Source organism: Danio rerio, chromosome 2 (genome assembly GCF_052040795.2).
Source record: "Danio rerio strain M-AB ecotype USA chromosome 2, GRCz13ab, whole genome shotgun sequence".
Lineage (NCBI taxonomy): Eukaryota > Metazoa > Chordata > Actinopteri > Cypriniformes > Danionidae > Danio > Danio rerio.
In genome coordinates this window covers 52,732,183-52,747,632 of record NC_141022.1, presented here as the reverse complement: position 1 = coordinate 52,747,632, position 15,450 = coordinate 52,732,183, and the positions used below count along the sequence as shown (strand labels likewise).

Sequence of the window (15,450 nt, the reverse complement as noted above, 5' to 3'; positions counted from 1 at the left end):
TCAATGTCATCGATCGCTTGCAGGCAATTAATGTCCTGCTTAATTGCTTAAGTCTATCAACGGCTTTCAAATTTGGCTAGCATGCGCTTCTCATCTGGCTTTCACAAGACACTTCACCAGAATATGCAAATAACTGCCCCGAGTGAGATATTACATCCTGATCTCTAACCGTTACATGGGGATTTGTGTTTATTAGGATAATAAAAAGGATATTTTGGAAAGCATCAAATGCGGAGGGCTTCAGAAACACACACACACACTGAAAATAAGAGTTAAAAAGGCATGGAAATGTTGAACGCCACTAGCCTGCTCTCCCTACTGATTTTTCCCCTCCTCTTCTGTTGCCGTGGAAACAGTAAGCGATGTTCAACAGCGCTGCAGAAAGAGAGAAATATATATATATATATATAAATATATATTGCCGGCAGTCTCATTCTCACCCACTGAGAGCATATGTGTGATCAAATATTTGACTTCTGTTTGACACATATATGTGTTCAGATACGCCAGCAGATGAAGGACAGCTGCAGTGGGGGATTGAAGGACGCCACACTTTGGTAAATCTTTCAAATACTGTTTATGATCAAATAAAACAAAATGTATTAAAGTGTTATTAATTTTTACTTAATACAAGAGTAAACTGTAAAAGATGCAGGGTTCCACACAATTCACCCAACACAACTAGATTAAGGTAACGTAACAAATTTACGTGGCCTGCTCATAAATTAAAACTAAGTTTCCCAAATTAAATCTCCAAAATTGGGCGGCACAGTGGCTCCGTGGTTAGCACTGTCGCCTCAAAGCAAGAAGGTCACTGGTTCGAGTACTGGCTGGATCAGTTGGCAGTTCTGTGTGAAGTTTGAGTAAAAGAATGAATGAATGACAATAGTAAATTGGCGCATACAGTTAAAGTCAAAATGATCAGCCCTCCTAAAAAAGTGCTGTTTAACAGACCATGTGTATCGAAGGCCAGCCAAGTAGGTGCTGTGCAGGTAAACCTCTCTCCTCTGACCTCTAATGGTGCTCTAGCAACAGACGCTAGAGGCTATGGTCTTTAGCCTCCTTGGTAGAGCAACCGACTTCCATGCGGAAGGTTTCCGGTTCGATACCAGCTCGGAGCAGGTTAGGTGGCGTAGGACTGGTGGGGTTACATTGGTGCCGTGACCCGGATGCGAGTGAGACTTCAGGGGGGGTGAGTATAACGGAGGCTAGCTAGTCAAGTAAGTGCTGTGCAGTTAAACCTCACTCCTTTGACCTCTAAAGATGCTCTAGAGACAGACACTAGAGGCAATGGTCTTTAGCCTCCTTGGTAGAGCAACCCCCATATGCGGAAGCACGCCGGTTCAGTACTAGCTCGGAGCGGGTTGGGTGGCGTAGAACGGGGTTACACATGAAAAATTTTAAGTATTTTCTATAATACTTTTTAATCAGGGGAAATACTTATTTCTTTTAGTTTTATCTGAAATTAAAGCAGTTTGCGGTTTTTTTACAATTTATTTTGAAGGCAATATTATTAGCTCTCCTGAAGAATTTTTCTTTTTCGATTGGCTTAACCTAGTTAAGGCTTTCCCAATATTCTGTCTTGATTTAAGAATGCTTTTTTTGTCCACTCCAGTGCCTATATGTCCTAAAATGCAATGCGATTTTGACACATGTTGTAGTTTCCAACTGCTCAAGGACAGTGTGTGCATGTTAAGTGTCGCTTTAAATTCAAATGAGATTGAAAGTCTTAATTAAAGGGGACTCTAAAGTATTATGCTCTTTTTTACAAGATGTGAAATTAGTCTCTGATGTACCAATAGTGTGTAAACTACCTGACAAAAGTCTTGTCATCAATCTCAGTTGTAAGAGCAATAAATAATAACTTCTAGTTGATCATTTGAAAATTTAGCAGAAGGCTGATTTTTCAGATGAATCATCTATTGAACTGAATCCCAATCATCACAAATAATGCAGAAGACCTATTGGAACCTGCATGGACCCAAGATTCTCAAAGAAATCAGTCAAGTTTGGTGGAGGAAAAATCACGGTTTGGGTTACATTCAGTATGGGAGCGCGCGAGAGATCTGCAGAGTGGATGGCAACATCAACAGCCTGAGGTATCAAGACATTTGTGCTGGCCATTACATTACAAACCACAGGAGAGGGCAAAGAAGGGCAAGGTGCTCAAGGATTGGTCAACCCAGTCACCAGAATGACCATTACAGAGCATGTCTGGGAAGATGAAGGAGGAGGCATTGAAGATGAATCCGAAGAATCTTTTTCCACACAGAAAAAGTCAGACATTCCTCTCCTATTTAAATAATTAAAACTCAAGGTATGATCATATTTTTATTTTTCTAAAATTAACAATCTAAAGGCCTTTGCCTTTCATAAAAGCCAGTTCCGAAACCAAATGATCAACTAGAAGTCAAGTTATTCCTAAAACTTTGACAGGCGACAATATTATTTTTATGTAGTGTATGTGAGGTTCCAGCTGAAAATACCTCATAAATAACGCTTTATAATTCTTTGAACCTACCCCTTTTATGTTTTGAACCTAATTGTGTCATTTTGGTAACTGCCGCTTTAAATAGGAATGAGATTGTGTGCTTTACAAAAGAGGGCGGGGCTACTAATGCCTGTGAGTAACCATAGCATCAGATTCAAAACTCTGATGGCAGATGGCTGCTTCTCACTCAGAGCTGTCTATGATACTGAGGGACAGATTGACAACAATAGGTGGTGCTTTTCCCCTCCAATAACATGTACAAAGGCAGAATGTCAATCAAAGAGTTTTTTTATAGTGTGACTATAAAAATAGAATTAATTTATATTTTACTATTCAAAGCTGGCTATATTCACACGTTGCAAAATCACTGTTTTAATATCTCATAAAAGTGATTTTTGCATAATAGGTCCCCTTTAAATAAACATAAATATATAGAAAATCTGTATTAGAATCAAGAATACACACAGTCTGAAAATAATCAACACAGTTTCTGCTCTCCCTCCATATTTGGCAATTCTTTTCTCCTCAACTGCTATTTCTAAATAATCTCTTGTTATTTTACGTCTCCCCTTCTCTATAATTACACTTCTCCATAATTACATCTAACGGCCACTAAGAAGCTGATGCTTTTTACCAGCTCCACTCCTGAGGTCTCTTGAGGATCCCTGATGTCCAACGAAACCCACCGTCAACTGATTATCTTAAATCCGGACACCCCCAACCCCACCGGCAAACACCAGGGACGTCCAATCAAATCACATCCTAAACGTCGGCTGGGGATTTAACCGTTGAAAAACACTCATAACCAGTCATTAATGAACCACGTTACCACGCACTTCATATCACGTCTGTTAAAAAAGCAATTACTGCAAAGCGTACTTAAGCGAGATAGATATCCAGGCTAACCGCGACATGGGAGGCTGAGATTTAATTACGTTACACAGAGATGCTTAATGATCATTTGCTTATCAGGCGATCAAACACGTATGTGTGAAATCCATCACCGATGCCGGGCTTCACATTCGTCTCAGCTATTTGCAGTCAGACTGATTTGTATTGGTTGAATGAGCAAGCGCCTGATTGGATGAGTTTTTATTATTTAAATCAGTAAGCATCTGATTTGGCTTAATTGTTCAAATTACTTATCTAAAACAAGCTCAAACACAATTCTGAAGAATCATTCAATCATTTTCCTCTGGCTTAGTCTCTATTTCAGAGGTCACCACAGCAGAATGAACCGCCAACTATTCCACATACATATAAACACACACTTCAATGCACCTACACCGCATATCTTTGGACTGGGGGAAACTGGAGCACCTGGAGGAAACCCGCGCCAACACAGGGAGAACATTCAAACTTCACACAAAAATGCCAACTGACCCAGCTGTAAGTCGAACTAGTGACCTTCATACTATGCTAACCACTGAGCCACAAACAAGCACATTACGTGTGGTTATTAGCTGATAATTAGCATAGCAACTGTAAAAACTCATTAAGAAGGTCATAAAGTAAAACATCAGCTCATGTTCTGACCTGACAGTCAGTTCCTCACCCATATATTCTAATAGTGGTACCTGGAGAAATATTGAATAATAAAAGAAAAAAAACTAATAACACACTTCTAACCCTTTGACGTAAACGATTACACTGATGTGATTCGCACCGGCTGTTCCATGAAGCTTACGATCACATCAGTGAGCTAAGAATGTTTACTTTAGTAATCATCAGATGCTAAAAATCAACCTGCTTTGGCGCACGTCCACAGATTCACTTATGTATTTTTGGTATTTAAGTAGGGGTGTCAAAATTAATTGTTTCTTTGGTGCAACTCGATGCAGATGCAGACAATTCAGTATCGGTTCAGCAACCGATCCTTAGCGGTTATTATGTAGCAGGCCCAGATTGAGAGTTTCTGGTGGGCCGGTTCGTTTTTTGGCCGCGAGGACCAGTGTTTCTAGCTGCTTGCACTCTCAGCAGTCGCACTTTTTTTTCATTTATTTATTTATTTGACCATAGCCTTACTCTTTTTATTCATTATTTTGCTGCAGCTCCGCTCTTCTTGTTTATTGTCTCGAAGCCCCAGGTGCAAAATGCAGCCTGCAGGTTAATAATAATGTGACTATCATTCCGGCCACACAAATTGTGATCCAGTGGTCAGTGCATTGAGTTACGGTGTCGTTGATCCGTGTTCGATCCTCACCAAAATAAACGTTTTTTTTTTTTTTTTTTTATTGTTAAGACATATAAAACTGTAAGGTTGTTGAATATTTGAAGTTCTAAAGCAGCTGTTTTCTTGATAAAGACATGATAGTGTAATTAGAAACTGAATTGGAAATGACCTTTTTTTAATATTGTCAGTCGTAAACTGAGGTGGGCTGGTCTCATGCTTGAAACTCCAGGGCTGAAAAGGAGTCCCACTCCGGCCTTGTTTAGTACTGACATCAATTATTTCATATGAGCTATGTCACGGTAGAACACTATGGCGAGGGAGGTGATGGCAAATAATTGAAATACCAGAAATACAATTCACTGCGTGTGTTTGCTAGACAGTCATTAACTGACACCGAAGTTACAGCAGAAGCCCTTATTTCACTCCCATGATGACCTGTTGGCAAGATATTTCCTCTCCTCTCGGCTGTTATTGCGACACTTGTCACAAGTATGTCTGCAAAGTGAGTTTTCTCCTCCGCACCTATCATGGATCAGCTGTAAACGCTGCTGCAGTTTATCAGTGTCACTTATTGGTGAACGGCACCAGAGCACTAGAGCCAAACACAGCCCTTTCTGTTGAGCATTTAACCAATAACAGGTGTTTAACTTTGTCATGAATGAACATGACAGCCAAGTATAGACTAGAACAGCGCTTCTCAAACTTTTTCCATCAAGTACCATCAGCCAGACACTTTCTTCAGCTCCTGTGGGGGATCCCAAGGTGTTCCTAGGACAGCCGAGAGATATAGTCCCTCCACAGTGCCTGGGTCTTCCCCGAGGCCTCCGCTCGGTGAGACATGCCTGGAACACCTCCCTAGGTAGGCGTCCAGGAAGCATCCAAAATAGATGCCCGAGCCACCTCAACTTACTTCTCTCGATGTAGAAGAGCAGCAGCTCTACTCTATCAATAAGGGTGCACCCTGCCACCATGCGAAAGAAAAATCATTTCTGGAAACTCGTTTCCAACCTGGAGATGGCAAACCACATTTTCCGGTGGAGCACCATGGCCTTGGCTGTCATGTGAGTCGATAATATATAAAGTATTGTGGAAAATTTTTGCAGAAGCCCTTATTTCTCTCCCATGATGATAATGAAAGTAAACTCCACTTTTTTCTCTGTCTCTTTCTCTCACTGTGGCCCCTTTGACCTGTTGGCGAGATTTTCCCCTCCTCTCGACTGTTATAGCGATACTTGTGGATCCAGACACGAGCGTGTCTGCAAAGCAAGTTTTCTCCTCCGTGTCTATCATGGATCAGATGTGATCGCTGCTGCCGTTTATCAGTGTCACTTATCGGTGAACAGCACCAGAGCATTAGAGCCAAACACAGCCCTTTCTGTTGAGCGTGTAACCAATAATAGGCGTTTAACTCTTTCGGCAACTCTCAAAAAGCAAGCAGGATAATATTTAGGTTTGTCTAATTGCTTTAAATGCTCGTGTTGTTCTTTGCATGTGCTTGAGTTTTGTTTGATTCAGTGTGTTTTCTTTGAGCAGGTGAAATTAAAGGTACAGTACATATATCTGACTGCTTGTGTTAAAAGACAAAATTGCATTACAAATACATGTATTTAAAAGTATACATTTTTATTCTTGTATTGGGTTAGGGGTATGGTTAGTAAAATATAGAATTGTATATAGAAAGCACCATCAATGCACCGAGATATCGAATTGAATCGATGACATGATAATCATAACCGAACCGTGAGAGCAGTTTAGGTTCACACCTCTATTTTTAAGAGTGTGCTGACTATTCCCAGTCGCTTTATTCCTTCATAACTGCCTGCAAATGAAGTATGTATTTTAACCCAACACAACATACAATCCCATACATAACAACCAGAGAGTGAGACAAACTGCGCTGTGATCAGCTTTGCAACAAACATTGCAAAAGCGAAGACACCCTTTCCGCAGGATAGATGTGTTTTCTGCCTCTTAACAAAGACATTTCTCTCTCTTTCTCTCTGCATGTGTCATTCTGACAGTCTTGTCAGATTAACTGCCTAGTTAAGAAGTGCGCTTGTTTGTTTGTGCATGCGAGTGTGTGTGTGTGAGTGTGTATATCTTCATTGTTCCCTGCAGTGATTCCTGTTTCCGCTTCCAGACACAGTGAGCGAGCAGTTAGTGGATTAACTCTCTCCTACAGGGAATCGTGGGCAATATTGTGCTGTACGACAGGCGTAATAAAATATAAGGCCTGTCTTTAGGAACAATAAAAGCTGTTAGGCAGGAGCGCTGGTGTCTGTAGTGCTTCAGTTCTAGTGATTAGGGAAATCATCGGAAATTCAACTCCGAAATTACACTATCGGGTTCAGCGCTCTATTTATCAGCAGAGAGAGAGAGTTTAGAACATGCTGTCGAACATACGGAACCAAAGGAAAGTGAGAGTGGTTGTGTATTAATTGGCTGGTACTGTGGATTAAATGATTTATAAGGCACATTTTATTTTACTGCACAATTCACGCTATTAACAGAGCATTAAAGGAGGCCTATTATGTAAAAATCATTTTAATAAGGGTTTTAAACACAGTTGTGTGGCAGCAGTGTGTGAATATAGCCAGCCTTTAATGGTCAAAATTAATTCATTATATTTTTTATAACCACTCATGATTAAAAACAGTCTGTAGAAACGCTTTGATTTTCATTCTCCCTTTGTACGTGTCATCAGAGGGGTAAAGCCCCGCCCATTAGTGACAATCTCTCCCTCATTAGCATAGAAAGCCTTGAGTGAGAAGCAGCCGTTGGCCATTAGTTTTGAATCTGCCAGTATGCTGACACACAAGCATTTGTAGCCCCGCCCTCTTTTGAAAAGAGCACAATCTCATTTGAATATAAAGCGACAGTCAACACAATTCGGATGAAAGCCTAAAAGGGGCAGATTTAAAGAGTTATAAAGCAATATTTGTCAAGTATTTTAAGCTGAAACATCACATACACACTATGGGGACATCAGATACTAATTTTGCATCTTGTAAAAAGAAGCATGATACTGTAAGTCCCCTTTAAATAAGATTTTTAGCTTAATAAACTCCCAATGTTCTGCGTATTAATAGTTAGGAAGGTAGTAGTAGGTATTGGGCAGTGTTAAGAATGCAAATGTAAGAACGATCATACTTTATAAGTGCTAATAAACTTTTAGGACCCTATCATACACCCGGCGCAATGTGGCGCAAGGCGCGATGCAATTGTTGTTTATCATTGTTTATCCCAGGGGTCGCCACAGCAGAATGAACCGTCAACTTTTTACAGCAGATGTTTTACACAGCAGATGCCCCTCCAGCCGCAACCCAGTACTGGGAAACACCCATACACTCTTGCATTCACACAAACACACACACATACACTACTTTTGTTTAACAATCGGGACATTAAAAACAGCAAAACCATATAGTGATCTGATGTACCAAGAGGAGGTAATGACAGAGACCTATAAGCTCCCAAAACTGAACCATGACATCTGTCCAGGACTTTATCAGCACACGTGGTGCGTGTGACATACTGTTTATATGCCTTTAAATATTTGTTCATAAAACAATGATTAAAATCCCCTAGGCTGAATTTGGGAGCATCTGAAGATGTGTTATCAAGTTCGTCCAGAACATTTTCAACAGTTTTAAACACCGAAGCAATTTGAGCATGGGGGTATATGTACAGCTTATAAGTCAGAATTATTAGCCCTCCCTTGATTTTTTTTGTCTTTTATAAATATTTCCCAAATGATGTTAAACAGAGCAAGGACATTTTCACCGTAGCTGCGTCCCGAATGGCACACTATACACTATGCACTATGTACTTATGCACTTACACACTCAACGGGATAGTATATGTTTTTAGTGTTGTCCCAAATGGCACACTAATGTTTTTTTTTACTAAGCTTCATTCAAACCGTTTCCCTGATGACGTTTGACGGTTGCCAAATTAGTGAAATAAATAAGCAAACTATCAAATAATATTTGCAGTGAGTATAACTGCATTTACCATCGGGAGGCGCTATAATCACTCTCGCAGGAGAACTTTGCTTTCACCATCCAAAATAAATAAAGTTATCCAACATGTGCGCCCGATAGCTCCGCCCCTTCCGCTACGTAAGCAAACCTGTGGTCGTTGAGTGCGTGAAGTGTCCATCATTACACACTTAATTTTAACGGCTGAATGAGTGCATCATCCGGATAAATAAAGTGCACTTATTATTTTTTTTAAGTTTTCAGTGTGAACACACTACTTACACTATAATATTTTTTTTCTTCTGGAGAAAGTCTTATTTGTTTTATTAAGGCTAGAATAAAAGTAGTTTTACATTTTTTAAACACTATTTTAAGGTCAATATTATTAGCCCCTTTAAGCTATATTTGTATTCGATAGTCTACAGAACAAACCATCATTATACAATAACTTGCCTAATTAACCTAACCTGCCTAGTTAACCTAGTTAAGCCTTTAAATGTCACTTTAAGCTGTATAGACGTTTCTTGAAAAATATCTTGTCAAATATTATTTACTGTCATCATGGCAAAGATAAAATAAATCAGTTATTAGAAATGAGTTATTAAAACTGTTATGATTAGAAATGTGTTGAAAAAAACGTTCGATAAACAGAAATTGGGGGAAAAAACAAACTGGGCGGCTAATAATTCTCACTACACCTGTATACAACAACAAAGAACAGCTGAGGGAAATGTGTTTTCATTTATCGTGTGCTCAAAACTTGCGTGTGTTTTTGTTGGTGTTGTCTAAGCACGTGGCTCGGTGTTTACATCATGGCCACATGCTTTAGTGGTGTTAACAGTTCTCTCAATTGGCTGCGTGTTCTTGTCCTGTTTTACATGAGCACATGGCTTGCGGTGTTTTCTTTGTCATGTGCTCTTCTGTCTATTTTGTTGTCCAACCCTCCTTGTTAACCCAATATTAGTTCATCCTGTTCATCTGTCTGTTTGTTAATTACTTCTGCTTATATTCTCCTCATGTCTGCTGTCCTGTGCCAGTTCATCATCGTATGTTACCTTGTCCTGTTGTGTGTATTTCAGTGCTGATCCCTGCCAGCCTGCCCAGTCTAGTTTGTTTTGTTAATGTTTTCCCCCTCGGGGTAGTTTGTTTTGCCTTTTATTTTATTTAATTATAAATAAATACCCATTTTTTCACAGCACTTGAGTCCTCGCTCCTTTTCCCCACCCACTGAACATGACACAGGACTTCTTCATTAGCCAACATCGCATTTCCCCAATTAATCAACAACATCAAGAGTGATTTTCCACAGATTTATCACCTTCACTTTTAAAACTTTATAAAAGTCCTTTAAAACTCCACGAGGTGACAAAATTGACAAATGGTTGGTTAGCAACAACACAAAATAAACCATGATTGATTTGACTGTTTCTTCGTAAATTCATCTCCCTACCAATGCATCACGCTTATCAGTCAGCTAAAGCACATTTTCCATTAATTTTGAGCTTTTATGACTAATATTTGTTTGCATTTCAAACAATATTGATGAATGGGCCATTGCGATTTTAATTTTCCTTATCAGTGAGAAAACATTGCCGTTTTGTGTGTGTGTGTGTGTGTGTGTGTGTGTGTGTGTGTGTGTGTGTGTGTGTGCGTGTGTGTGTGTGTGTATGCGTGTGTATGTGTGTGTGTGTGTGTGTGTCTGATGACTTCTGGAAAATTGGAAATTGGATAATTGCTTTGTGTTTGTGTTCCCAATAAAACATACACACATATAGAAGTGTGACTTTCACTTTAATTGTTTAATGGGGTTACTAAAACAACAACAGTCTTCGAATATAATGTATTAGAAAGCCTGAATCGTGTCTATAACATAGGATAAGTAGATATTGCATACATAATTGACAAAATAAAATAGATTATTGTTCATTTATTCATTTTCTTTTCGGCTTAGTCCCTTTATTAATCTGGGGTCACCACAGCGGAATGAATATGTCTTACGCAGCGAATGCCCTTCCAGCTGCAACCCATCTCTGGGAAACATCCATACACACTCAGTCACACTCATATATCACAGACAATTTAGCCTACCCAATTAACTTGTACCGCATGTCGCAAACTCACGGAGAACATGCAAACTCCACACAGAAACACCAACTGACCCAGCCAAGACTCGAACCAGCAACCTTCTTGCTGTGAGGTGACAGCACTACGTACTGTGCCACTGCGTCACCATAGATTATTGTTATTTGCACCAAATAAAATTATATGTTAAAAATAATTAATTAATTAATTAATTAATATTAATAAATTAATATTAATAAATAAATAAATAAATAAATAAATAAATAAATAAATAAATAAATAATAACAACACCAAAAACGAATAAATCACATTATTATTATTATTATTATTATTATTATTGTTGTTGTTATTATTAAAGTACGATAGAAGGCTCAGCTGATTTAAGATTTGAATACTATATTATATGTGCGCAGATATGATAAAAAAAATTATAACATTAAATCAGAATCTGCCCACTACATGTTGATGAATATCATAATCATCATCATTATCATATATAGGAAAAATAGCTTAATTGAATCAAAACTTGCATTATAACCCCTATATTATATTAATACAATAATGTAAGTGATAATGTAAATTATATTCCAGATATTACAGTAATACTATAAAATAAGGTAAATGATCATGTAAATGATAAATAAAATAAAGCAAGTGATAATGTAAATGATATTCCATTTATTATATTCATTCATTCATTTTCTTTTCGGCTCAGTCCCTTTATCTGGAATCGCCACAGCGGAATGAACCACCTTCTTATCCAGCATATGTTTTACGCAGCGGATGCCCTTCCAGCTGCAAACCATTACTGGGAAACATCCATACACACTCATACACACAAACAAACACTACAGACAATTTAGCCTACTCAATTCGCAGGTGTTTGGACTGTGAGGGAAACCGGAGCACTTTTTAATAATGTCAATGATAGTAATTAATAATGATAGTGATAATAATGTCAATGAAGATGCCAGATTTGGTTCCTCATCTGACAAAGGCTTAAAAAATATTCAGGGCTGCAAAAAACAGTTATTATACAACTCTAACTCCTATTTATAGTTTACTGATGTTAATAAAAAGTTATGTAGTATACAATATACTGTATGTTTTATGTAGCTTTTGCCCTTCCAGCTGCAGCCCATCACTGGGAAACACAAGTTTTCTGTAATAGGTCTTAGTACTGCTCCAGGGTTTTTCCAATGAGCCCTATAAAATATCTAATATACAATAACTACAAAAGAACACACACAGATTAGCTGTGTCCATGCACTGTCTTACAGACCACCGCGCGCAATGAAAATTTTATTATAGGACCCAAATGATCATTTGACCAAGAAATTAAAGTTGTGCATCTCAAAGCCAGAACTTGTTACACACCGATCTGAGCACAGCAATCGCTATTCACAGAAGAGAAACATTTGTGAGTGTTCAGAAGCAGCAGTCAGTCTGAATGCATCTCTATTCACCTGGATCACAGCTGTATTTAAGAGGGTGGACAGACACACACTCCAGCTGCAATACAATCAGACAGATGAGTGGCAGAAAGAGAGAGAGACTGAGAGAGACACTGAGAGAGAGAGAGAGAGAGAGCAGCACAAATCTGTATTCAACACTCATGCCTGACCACTGCGACAGCTAAGGACAGCTCAAGAACATACACACACACACACACACTCTCACACGCACACAAACACACACTTGCACTCACGCTTGCTTGCGCACAGACATACACACACACACACACACACTTACACATGCATGCACACACACGAATGCATATACACACACTAACTTACAAACACACACTTATATACACACACACTGACACTCCTGCATGCATGCACACTCTCACACACAAACATATTTACACTTATGCTTGTGCGCACACACAAACACACTCACGTGCACACACACACAAAACTGCACAATCACACTCTTACATGTGCACACATCTACACACCAACTCACACACACTCACACTCATGTGCACACACACTCACATTGTTGCTTGACTGCACACACACACTCACACAAACATACACACACATATGTACTGATGCTTGCGTGCTCCATACACACACAGCTAAGGACAGCTCAAGAACACACACTCTCACTCATGCGTGCACACACACACACACACACTCATGTACACACACACACACATGTACTTGCACTCTAGCACGCACACACACACACACACATTCACATTCATATTTGCACACGCAAACACACTAACTCACACTCATGTGCATACACACTTACACCCTAGTGTGCACACACACACACATGCTCACACAAACACTCACTAACACAAACACACACATACACTCACACTGATATATGCACACACCCACACATACTCTCACTCATGCGTGCATGCACAGACACACACACACGCACACACACACACGCACACACACACACACACACACACTTACTACTCAATCACACTCATATACATGCACACACACACATACTCAGGCTCATGCACACACAGACTCACAAGTGCATGCATGAAAATACACACACACTCACACACACACACACACACACACACACTCACACCAGCTTGTTTTTGGTAATTGTGGGGACAATGTCTGTGTCATACCCATATCTTTATACACATTTGTGCCCTGATATGTCACAAAAATACACATACAAACACATACACTCATGTGAAAAACACATACACACACTCACATTCATGTGCGCGCACACTCACACATCCAAACACACACACACACTGCTAACTTTGCCTCTCCAACCAGCATGCTATCATCCCAAACACACACCAACTTAAATATTCACTCAATCAATCCGACTCCCTCTCTCCATATATATTCAGATGAGGGGTTAAAGACGTTGAATAAAACAAGAGGGACTAAAGCTGCACAATAATCTAGGTCACCTTCATCTCAATCAAACACACACACATACAGAGAGAGAGAGAGAGAGAGAGAGAGAGAGAGAGAGAAACCACAGTCACACATGCACTGGCTTCTTGACTTTGTCTTCAGGGCCCATTCATCATACTCCTAATTCTTCATATTGATTTGTGGCAAACACAAAGCCAGAACCCTTTCCGAGCTCTGAGCGGCTGTAATAGTGTTTCTGTTGGTTTGTCTGAACACATGGGGCTTAGATAAAGTGACTCTGCGGAGACATCAGATACCTTTAAAATACATACTGTGCAGTCTATCTGTCTATCTAGACAGCTGTACAACCATTACCGCTCAGAATGAGGTTCTGCCTTGAAATAACAGTGGGCTACAGTACATGATCTCATATTGTGATGTTTAATTTGTATTGAGTGGCATTAAATTATTACTATTATTTTGCATTTGTAATGAAAGCAAATACAATACATGAATAATTGAATTGATGAAACTGGAAAACTATCCATCTAAACCTAACCCTTTTAACCTTAATCATAGAGTAAGTACATGTAGTTGATTATTGTTACTCAGTACTTAAATGCATTTACACTGAAACAAAGACATTGTAAAACAGCGTAAAATATACACAAATAAGTAAAGATAGATGAATAGAGAGATTACTGGACAGATAGGTGTAAGAAAAATGAACAGATGGGTGTAGGAAGGAAGGAAGGAAGGAATGATGGATGGATGGATGGATGGATGGATGGATGGATGGATGGATGGATGGATGGATGGACGGATGAAAGACAGACAGATGTTTGGTAATGGACGGATGGATAGTTGGGTGGATGGATAGATGGACGGATGGATGGAAGGATGGATGGAAGAAAAACAGATTAATTGGGATGAATAGGTGAATGGACAAATATGTGATGAAAAGATGGATGTATGGATGAAAAACAGATGGATGGATACATAGATGAAAGAGACAGATAAATGGATGGATGGATGGATGGATGGATGGATGGATGGATAGATGGATGAAAGACATACTAGTGGATGGATGGATGATGGATGGATGGATGGATGGATTATGAATGGATGGATTGTTTGATGGGTGAAGGGGACAGATGTATGAGGATGGATGGATGAATGGATGGATAAGGAAAGCTGGGTGGATGGATGTATGAATGGATGATAAACAGTAAGATTTATGTGGATGGATGGATGGATGGATGGATGGATTATGAATGGATGGATTGTTTGATGGGTGAAGGGGACAGATGTATGAGGATGGATGGATGAATGGATGGATAAGGAAAGGTGGGTGGATGGATGTATGGATGGATGATAAACAGTAAGATTTATGTGGATAGATGGATGGATGGATGGATGGATGGATGGATGGATGGATGGATGGAGGGATGGATGGGTGGATGGGTGGATGAAAGAAAAACAGATGAATGGGGATGGATGGATGGATGGATGGATAGGTGGATGGACAAATAGGTAATGAAAAGATGGATGTATGGATGGATGTATGAATGAAAAACAGACAGATGGATGGATGGGTGAAAGACAGATGGATGGATGGATGGATGGATGGATGGGTGAAAGACAGATGGATGGATGGATGGATGGATGGATGGATAGATGGGTGAAAGACAGACTAATAGATAAATGGATGGATGGATGAAAGAGACGGATGGATGGATGAATGGGTGAAAGACAGACTAGTGGATGGATTTATGGATGGATGGATGGATGGATGGATGGTAAACAGACAGATTTATGGGGATGATGGATGGATGGGTGGGTGGGGGGTGGGTGAAAGAAAAACAGAT

The 15,450-nt window shown here is 39.5% G+C and overlaps 2 protein-coding genes across 20 annotated transcripts in view; one reads left to right on the top strand and one right to left on the bottom strand.

Annotated features, from left to right (window-relative positions):
• The window catches only part of cactin, a 465,667-nt gene extending 458,384 nt beyond the window's left edge, over window positions 1-7,283 (top strand). The window contains exon 10 of the mRNA XM_087238503.1: window positions 7,231-7,283. The gene's annotated coding sequence lies outside the window, so the exon portion shown is untranslated. The remainder of the gene's footprint in view (window positions 1-7,230) is intronic.
• Window positions 1-15,450, bottom strand: part of sema6ba (sema domain, transmembrane domain (TM), and cytoplasmic domain, (semaphorin) 6Ba) — a 269,128-nt gene that overhangs the window by 175,019 nt on the left and 78,659 nt on the right. For 8 of the 19 annotated variants that reach the window (XR_015477843.1, XR_015477847.1, XR_015477845.1 and 5 more), the window contains one exon: window positions 307-375. The gene's annotated coding sequence lies outside the window, so the exon portion shown is untranslated. 19 annotated transcript variants of the gene reach the window in all.